The sequence below is a fragment of the Silene latifolia genome, chromosome 5 (assembly GCF_048544455.1).
Source record: "Silene latifolia isolate original U9 population chromosome 5, ASM4854445v1, whole genome shotgun sequence".
In the NCBI taxonomy this organism is placed as follows: Eukaryota; Viridiplantae; Streptophyta; class Magnoliopsida; order Caryophyllales; family Caryophyllaceae; genus Silene; species Silene latifolia.
The window spans coordinates 69,199,649-69,209,773 of record NC_133530.1 but is presented as its reverse complement, the minus strand read 5'-3'; positions in this window follow the sequence as shown (position 1 = coordinate 69,209,773).

The window sequence follows — 10,125 nt, the reverse complement described above, 5'->3', positions numbered from 1 at the left end:
TCATCCCCATCGCGTCAGTGTACTCAAGGGTCTCGGGGTACTCTGGGGGCTCGATGCCCGCCGCGTCGACCTCCTGCAAAGTCAAATGATTTCCATTAACCGATGATCATTTATCGTGTTCTCAAAATGATCAAAACTAAGAGTAACACACTTACCTTGACCGGCCATTACGCCAACCTTCCGTAAAGGAACGCCGAGTAGTCCTCACCAGGAAGAAGGAGGGCGTCACCACCAACGCCTGCCAGGTCAGCCTCCCTCTCAGCCTTAGAAGGCTCCCTGAACATCGTCCGAGGAGGATCGATGGGAACCGTCAAAACATCCCAAGAGCACTGATGAGCCAAACGCTCACCCAAGTACCAGACAGGACCCTTCGATGTCCTAAGCAGCAACCGGCTTGAGCTCCTAGGTCAAAGGACCTCAGCCACAAAGGGAGGAGCGCCAGCGTAGTCCACCCAAGGCCTGGGCACCCATTAAGAAAAGCAAACAAAGGGTCATTCTTATGATCAGTTCTAAAAAGTAAAGAAGAAAGACAAACAACGCAAGGTGAAATACTCACGCCGTCCAACTGAAGAGCGTTCACCTCCCGTCAACAGACGTCGTGAAAGGAACGTCGGCTCCTCGTACGGCACATCACCCAATCCCTCACAATGGGATATGCCCTCTCCACCGGCTCCGTCCTCTTGGGCGCGAGGCTCGGAAAGTAGGAGTACACCCACGCCTGTAAAATAAGATAGTCAACAATGATCTTTCGTGATTCGATAAGAAAAGGAAATGATCTTTCATGAAATGAAATGAAGGCACATACCTCCAACAACAGTCCAGGGCCAACAGCGGCATGAGAAGTCCCCTTCTCTATTAACTACGAACAAACCATGGCCCTCATAAAGCGAATGAGGACCACAAAATCAGCAGTGACCCAGTCCCAACGGCCTAGGTCGCTCAGGTCAGAAAGAAAGGGAAGGAGCTTCGTCGATAGCCTTTCTCCCTTGTCTCAGAGGTAGATCGAAGACAGAAACCACCAGAGCCACAAACGGACTCTCTGCTCTGCACTACAGGGAGGAGGAGGAGTCTCCCTCCCCTCGATCACCACCGACGTCGGGGTCTTCCCCGCAAAATAGTCCCGGACGTAAGAACTAGGCACCAACCCGGGTACCGCAGCGGCATTCGGCATCAAGTTCCAGCCGATCAATCTCCTAGCCTTAGCCGAGTCTACCCTCATGGCTGTCTCCGATCACTCCACCACCTCAGTCCCACACGTTAAACCAGAAATCATGTCGTAATCCTCCAACGTGACTCCCACCTCGCCAAAAGGCATGTGAAATGTGGAGGTCGTGTCCCAAAATCGATCCAAGAAAGCTCGGACCAGGCTGAGGTTAGCTCGAAGCTTCCTCCTCGTGATATCCCTCCAAGCCTGCACCAAAGCGCCGAACGCTCCCCGCTCGATCATGGCTCGCTCCTCAGCCGACAGCCTCTTGTAACACCCCATCACCGTCGTTTAGCCCGAGAACGATCTGATATTCCCGGCCTCCTACGTTGATTTGAAACAAAAGCTATCTTTAGCTCAGATGAAGAAGAAAAGGAATGACAAACATAAATGAAAGAAGATGAATTAAGAGCAATGAATTCGATTTACCAAGCTCTTCACCGTCCTGTAGGACAGGTGACCCTCCGCAGCCCAAAGCAGGTTCCTAATGTCCCAGGTCTTAACCCACGCAGGTTCTCCCCTCAGCTGGCGACCACCTCGTCCAACGTTGGCCCGTCTCAGGGACTCCTCCTCCTCAACAACCTCCTCCTCGAGGACCTCGTCCTCAGCAGCCGTCACCGCAGCGGTGAAAGCCTCCTCTAACGCCTCCTCAAGCATCTGAGAAGGGTCAACAACAGTGTCCACATCCATGGGACCCCTCTCGGATGTAGAAGCCTCGTCACGTGCAAAAGTAAAGTGAATTTAGGCCGCGTCAAATGACGACAAGCCTTAGTTAGGAGATTTTCGAGTTTTCGGAGCTCCGAAATCGCTCTTTTCTCGCCATCCTTGGCAATTTTCCCACAAACCCGTCCGCTCATGTGGTAATTTGGGTCAAGTCAAGCCTAAGTTGACGCCTAGTCATGGGTTTGAGTCGGAATTTCGACAGCATTTCGTTATAACGGCAATTATGCCCTAGGAAGTGTCCTGAAAAAGCCGTCACAGATCAAAATTAAGAGATGGTAGGAAGTTTACCCATCATGTCAGGACTCCAAATACCAAGTTTCGTCACAAATGGGCAATCCTAAGGCTATTTTCGAAGCGATTTACGGTTTAGCTGTGAAACCGTCACAATTTCACTCAAATGCCCAAAACTCAATGAAAATTCGAAACAAATACATGGTTATGATCCTTATACTACCAATTAGCCATTTACAAAGTCAATTTTGCAAGACAAAATCATTTGGGGGAAAAGCCCCAATTTTTCGACAAATTAGGGTCGAAAACCCTAATTTTGTCGGTCCCATTTGATCAAATACGGAAGATAAATGCAAGATTAATACACATACCTCGATTAGTCATGGCAAATGCAAGCTTTTGGATCAAATTTTGACGGAAATGGTTGGAATTTGAGAGAGAAATTAAGTATTTATGTTTCGAATAAATGAAACAAACCCCTCTGTTTCGTTGGGTTTTTACGCAGGATTGACACGTCCAGGAAAAGACGCAGCTCTTGCTGCGCCTCTTCCTCAGTTTCCCTCCATATGAATTTTTGAAGATTCGTTATAAGTTCGTTATTTTGTGGGCCCATCTTTGGTGCGCCTCTTCCTCGATGTCATATCACATATTTGGTCAGTTCGACGTATATTCTTCGCCCGGATCCGTATTCCCAAGCCAACAGCAAACTGTTGCCACGTTCTGCCAAGACCTAGCTTGTCACAACGAGCGGTTCCTCTTTAACAGGTGTTTTGACATGCCTTTATTATGTTCCCCCAGCGAGAGTACACGGATAGACATTTCCTCTCGAGACATGGAGATCAGTTCCCGATTATGTTCCCCCAGCGAGAGTTCACGACAGACAGTCATTTCCTCTCGACACATGGAGATCAACATCGACCCCAAGCTCTTCAGAAGTTTGGTTGAAGCCGACCACAAGCGATTTCTCCCGGCCAGCCAGGACTATGTCCCTTTGTCTTCTCCCAATATCGCGTTTTGTTTCCCCGGAGTTTCAAGGAATTTGGTATGGTCTTTTCTTATGGTGGCGAGCTTCCTTACGTAGTCTAATAGACTTAAACGACCCTCCCGATAGTCGATGAGACTCTAAAATGTTCCCGACGGCGGAGTCCTTGGTTCGAGACCCCTTGAGCGCCTCGCGTCGCCATAGTCGTCGAGTTGTAATCTTCGATTGACTGATGGCTATACTTTGACTTTTACCTTGTCCAAGCCTCGGTCAAAGTGGGGGCTCAGAGATACCTCATTTTCGCACCTCCCGCAAACCACCCGGCGATGATTGGGCCGCATGTTTGGTACGCGGAACGATTTATGACAGTTCGTAAGTTTATCATCAAGTGATCGCTCAAACACTTGTGTCTACCTCTTAATTGTCATCTACGTACCGATACGGTCGTTTTGGCAGTAATTAGAGTACATTTGGAGTCCGGGTCAAAAAACCGTCTTCATTTTCTAAAACCGAGTCAGAATGTTCTGGAATGTTCCGAATATTTCTATTCCATATTTTGCAATCTTTTAATCTTTGGCAAAGAAATTCCCCTAATATTCACACAAAATATTAAGGAAAATAAGATTAATCCGTTATTCCATAACCAAAACACGGGAATTTTTTTTCCGCAGGAGGAAACCACTTGGGAAAGGACGCAGTGATGCGTGTCATTTATATGATGTTTTACACCTTATTTTACACGCATTTCAGAGCTCAAATATGTAGTTTATGCTACTATTTTTCCTATTTCCGTCTACTTTCGTGTTTTTGTGTAATATTGCAGAAATGTGAAGAATTCAGCGGAAATCGAGCCGAATCCGTCCCCGAGTGCTTGGCATAGGATTTGACATGAAGTAGTGACTCAAGAGATGAACTTGGTGCGCGTTTCAAGGCCTAAAAGATAGCAAAAGCACGGTTGCGTACAAGTTGCAAAGCTTAAACAAGCGAAGAAGTGCTTCTCGACATTGCAGGCTGCTTAAAATGGCTATATCTCGAGTTCTGGATCTAATAATCGAGTGATTCCAATTGGAGGTGAAAGCTTTTCCTCTTAGTTTTCCAACGCCGCGTAGAACGCCTTATTTGACCAAGTAACGAAGAAATGGCAGCTGTTTTAAGATCGGTGCGCGCTGTAGAATTCGTCAGAATGCATACTGTACAACACCCTTGGTCAATCGACTGGTCTATGTGGTCGATCGACCACATCACAACTCTGACGAGAGATTTAAAAGAACGAGAATTAAAGGATTTTAATATAAACCCATTTGTAATTAGGTTTGGAGAAGGAGTTACGTGATATTTTCTATATAACGTAACTCTTCCTGCTGCTTAAAGGGGATTCATTGATTAGTTTAGTATACCTAGTTTACAGTTTACAGTTTTCATTCAGTTTTCATTAATTTCAATAAAAGTATTCCTTTTGGCATTCGGTTTCTTCTTCCTGTTTACGGTATTCTTCTGTTTCTTTATTCAAATTCATTGCTTTAGTTCTTCCATAGTTTAGAATTGCTAGTTAGATTTCCCAAAGCCAATTTATCGTTTCATGTTAGTTAATTATTTAGATAATTCAATTATGAATTCAATTGCTTTATTTGTTAATCTTACTGTTATTATTATCACCATTATGAGTAGCTAAACACCCCGTGCTAAGATGTAGGGGATCTATGGCGTAGATGGCATTAGAATAGGTGACCCCGAATTAGGGCATGGTCGATTGACTGGCTTAACTGGTCGATCGACTAAGCCGTGTGGTCGGTCGACTGAAGTAGTTGGTCGATCGACCAGACCTTGTTTGATTAGCGTTTGTTTGATTCGTTAAGTGCAATATTTAACAATGAGACCGAGAGGAGACTTGTTAGATGCTTAGTTTTGACCAACCCGTAGATCGAAAGATAGGGAAGGACATTAATTAACGAAATGAGACGACTAAATTGCTGAGATCGAGAGATAATGCAATTTAGGCTTTAGGAATCACTAATCGGGGCGAGAGCAAGTATTAGTGAGACTTAGGGACTGGTAGCATAGGCCGAAAGGAGCTACTAGTTAACTTGGACCGAGAGGACTTGTTTTACCCATCCTACACGATTGTATTTCGGACTTACCTAGGATTATGTGCCATCGCAGCTATAGTGAACCGACCGTCTTAGCATTTCTTTTATTATTGTTTACATCCCTTATTACTTTTATTTGTTTATTTAGTTATCTTAGATTTAATACATATCAAAACCCCCACAACTGTTACCCTTAGACTAGAATTAATAACAACTATTATCTCCCTACCTCCCTGCGGATCGACCCTTACTACCGCTTGCTAGTAGTAGTTTGGTTTTATAAATATTATTTTTGGTGCACACAACGACAGGCATCAAAATTTTGGCGTCGTTGCCGGGGAGGCAGCGCTAATTTTAGTTGTTTTTAATTTTAGTCTTTCTTTCTTTAGTCTCAGGGAACTTCGGTTCCTTGAGACCGTTCTCATGTCGTTCCTTCTGAGTTTTCCGCAAGAAGAGAACGAAATCTTTGGTGCTTATTTAGCCAGACTTTGGGAGTTTATTGAGCCCAGACGAGATGCTTTTTCTGATCTCCAAATATGCTGCACTATTTTCCGGCATATGAATGACCCTACGCGAGCATACCTCGAGTCTATAGATAAGTGGGATTTCGAAGGATTCCCCGTAATTGAGGTATTAGAATTCTTTAATTGGTTTGCTACTGAATCTCTTAAACCTACTTTTTCTCTTCATGTTGACTCAGATGAAGGGGTGGGTGAGACCTTAGAAACCGATCTAGGAAATGCTGACGGAGACATAGAGGAGACCATTAGCGTGGTTGACAATCCTTTTTATGAGGATAGTTTAGAACCCCTTTATGATTCTTGCACTGATAGTGAGGTCGATTTGGAGGATCTCTTTGAGAATCTCCAACTTGACGAGTCTAGCGATAAGGAGAGTAAAGAGGAAAATTTTGACAGTCTTGAGGTTAATTGGGATGTGTATGACGATATTATAGATGAACCTATTATAGAAGACCCGATTGACCCATTTGACTTTACCGCCCCATGTATTTGGGACGATTATCCACCTTCTCCCTTAGTTGACCAGACTCCTCCACCTCACAGTTCATACCCGTCTGAGCATCTTAATTCTACTCGCGTTGTTTTTGAGTTAATTGCTCCTGAGCTCTCTAATTTTCCACCTGCGGATAATTTGAGCTTTTATATTCCGCCCTTAGCTGGAGGGCAGAATTATTTTGTGGATGATTTTAGGAGCTTCCATAGGAAATTTGTTAGGCTTAAATGTTTTTACATTTTGATTTCCTATGTTATTTCTATCTTATGGTGCTACTTACAGTTTTGTGTAGCACATGTTAGTGAGATGTATGATAGGTTGCTGAGAGCCTTGAGTTGTTTTGATTGGGCTCCATTAGAGTAAGCTGCTGAAGAAAATGAGGTCGAGCGGGACCGGTTTGAAACCAGCGCTAGCCGGGAGGCAACCCGAATGTGATTTGTTTAGTTTTGCGAATAAAATTTGTAGTTGTTTAAAAAAATAAATAAAAACTCTTAGTGTGTGCTTAGTTTAATTTCCGTCTTTAAACTGTTACAATTGGGTTTAGCGCAATTTTGGGCGCGTTTTTATGTGCATTTACAAGTTATTAGACCAAGTTAACTCAATTCATTGAGTTGTTTGAAGAAAGAAGTTGTTTTCGTCAGGGGTAGGTCGATCGATCGACCTACCTGGTCGATCGATCGCCCTCTCAGATCAATACCCTATGATCTTCGTGAACTGGTCGATCGACCCGGACCATCGGTCGATCGACCACTGTAGCTGTTGTACTTCTTTCTTCAATTTAATTCTTTGCACGTAATTTACCGGTTTATTTTTGTTTTCTCGGATAATGCGCGGTATTTTCTGTCTTTTCAGGTACTTTATGGTAGCATCTGCGCTCTCGAAACCTCCTAGCTCATTTGGTTTGGGAGGTTTCTTTTTCTGCGCTTAAAGTCTTGTGAGTTTCTGAGTTTCAACTTCATGTCTTATTTAGTTAATTTATCGCAAAATCCCATTTCCTTTGCTATTTTCATTATATGATTTTGCACAATGGGGACATTGTGTGATTTGGTTTGGGGAAGGGTTTTGCATTGCATTCACATGTTTTATTGCATTTCTGTTTCACGTTTATTGCATTTCGGTCTGCATTTGTTATTTCATTTCCTATATATATACAGAAAATTGAAAAAAATCGAAAAAATTCAAAAATTCAAAAAAAAATGCGTTTATTTTAGCATGTAGGTCGAGTCGGAACGGTAGTATTTCAATGATGACATTGCATTTTCAGCTGTTTATGCCTAAGCCGTGCTAAATTGACATGTTATTAGTAGAATCATATGCATAGTCTACGAGTTTTCGTTAATTTATTCGCTGAACTTGAGACTTGACTTTGATTTTTGGCAACCTACTTATAATTTCTAAGGATTAGAGCTCATATAACTGGTGTCATTTGTGACCGGTTTCATGTAGGATTGTGAGTAGTTACTGCTTGCATATCATGTATCAATAATTTGCACATTTATGAAATTCAATTGCTTTTTGCCTGCATACATTCGGGTTAGTGGTTGGTGTCACATGCAGGGAGGTGCCTACAATTTCCCCTTTATTTCATTTTACCCATTGAACTCCACATTAGCCAAATTTGCCTGTTGACCCTTAGCTACATCCAAATTTAGCCTGCCTTGTCAAGCTAGTTAGTGTACTTTTTGCGGTATATAATTTATTGTGCCAAGTTTGGTTTGTATTGAATTATTTGGAGTTGGTAGAAAAGAAGAAGGAGGATGAATTGAAAAAAAAAAGAAAAAGAAATGAAAAAAAAAACGAAAAGAAAGAAAAAAAAAAGAGGTGAAAAAATTCAAAAAAGAGAAAAATGATGAAAGAAAGAAACCGTGAAAGGAAAAGATGTTTTTTGTAGACGGTTTCACTCCTATGCTTTATTTACATTTATTGAGGAGTATTTTCAGTTTGGTTTGGTGAGTTTTGTGCCAAATGAAGGGCGCATGTGCTTAATCCCATAATTGAGTTGGAAATGGATGTTATCATATGGTTTTGTTTAGGTACTAGCTTGATCACCTATACCTCCACATTCCCATAAATGTTTTGCCTTTTCTTACCCATTGCCTCACTCTACCATATTTTTGTAAGCCCTCGGCTGTGACAGGACCTTGTTTGGTTGGAATGTATGTACGGTAGTTAGAATTGTCTATCATATTAGTTGCATGCATGATTATGTGGGTCGTAGTCTAGGTGAGCGGCTATTTCTCTTCTTCTCTTACACATATATGCTTACCCTTTGCTTCATGAGAGAAGAGTGACCCGTGAGAGTCCAATTTTAAAGGTCTTGTAAGGTTGACGGTTCAGCGGTTTTTAACGACTACATAACTCGTTTGCATGATTCGTATTGCTAATTGATTGTTAGTTGTTGCTTTAAAACTGGTTTAGGCTTTATAGTTGCATTTCGCTCTGAGATTGAACTCGTTCCATTAGGTTTTAGGATCGAGTCTACTTCTTGCTTGGGGACAAGCAAGAGTTTGGTTTGGGGAAGTTTGATGCGTGTCATTTATATGATGTTTTACAACTTATTTTACACGCATTTCAGAGCTCAAATATGTAGTTTATGCTACTATTTTCCCTATTTCCGTCTACTTTCGTGTTTTTGTGTAATATTGCAGAAATGTGAAGAATTCAGCGGAAATCGAGCCGAATCCGTCCCCGAGTGCTTGGCATAGGATTTGACATGAAGTAGTGACTCGAGAGATGAACTTGGTGCGCGTTTCAAGGCCTAAAAGATAGCAAAAGCACGGTTGCGTACAAGTTGCAAAGCTTAAACAAGCGAAGAAGTGCTTCTCGACATTGCAGGCTGCTTAAAATGGCTATATCTCGAGTTCTGGATCTGATAATCGAGAGATTCCAATTGTAGGTGAAAGCTTATCCTCTTAGTTTTCCAACGCCGCGTAGAACGCCTTATTTGACCAAGTAACGAAGAAATGGCAGCTGTTTTAAGATCGGTGCGCGCTGCAGAATTCGTCAGAATGCATACTGTACAGCACCCTTGGTCGATCGACTGGTCTATGTGGTCGATATCACGACTCTGATGAGAGATTTAAAAGAACGAGAATTAAAGGATTTTAATCTAAGCCCATTTGTAATTAGGTTTGGAGAAGGAGTTACGTGATATTTTCTATATAACGTAACTCTTCCTGCTGCTTAAAGGGGATTCATTGATTAGTTTAGTATACCTAGTTTACAGTTTACAGTTTTCATTCAGTTTTCATTAATTTCAATAAAAGTATTCCTTTTGGCATTCGGATTCTTCTTCCTGTTTACGGTATTCTTCTGTTTCTTTATTCAAATTCATTGCTTTAGTTCTTCCATAGTTTAGAATTGCTTGTTAGATTTCCCAAAGCTAATTTATCGTTTCATGTTAGTTAATTATTTAGTTAATTCAATTATGAATTCAATTGCTTTATTTGTTAATCTTACTGTTATTATTATCACCATTATGAGTAGCTAAACACCCCGTGCTAAGATGTAGGGGATCTATGGCGTAGATGGCATTAGAATAGGTGACCCCGAATTAGGGCATGGTCGATTGACTAGCTTAACTGGTCGATCGACTAAGCCGTGTGGTCGGTCGACTGAAGTAGTTGGTCGATCGACCAGACCGTGTTTGATTAGCATTTGTTTGGTTTGTTAAGTGCAATATTTAACAATGAGACCGAGAGGAGACTTGTTAGATGCTTAGTTTTGACCAACCCGTAGATCGAAAGATACGGAAGGACATTAATTAACGAGTTGAGACGACTAAATTGCTGAGATCGAGAGATAATGCAATTTAGGCTTTAGGAATCACTAATCGGGGCGAGAGCTAGCATTAGTGAGACTTAGGGACTGGTAGCATAGGCCGA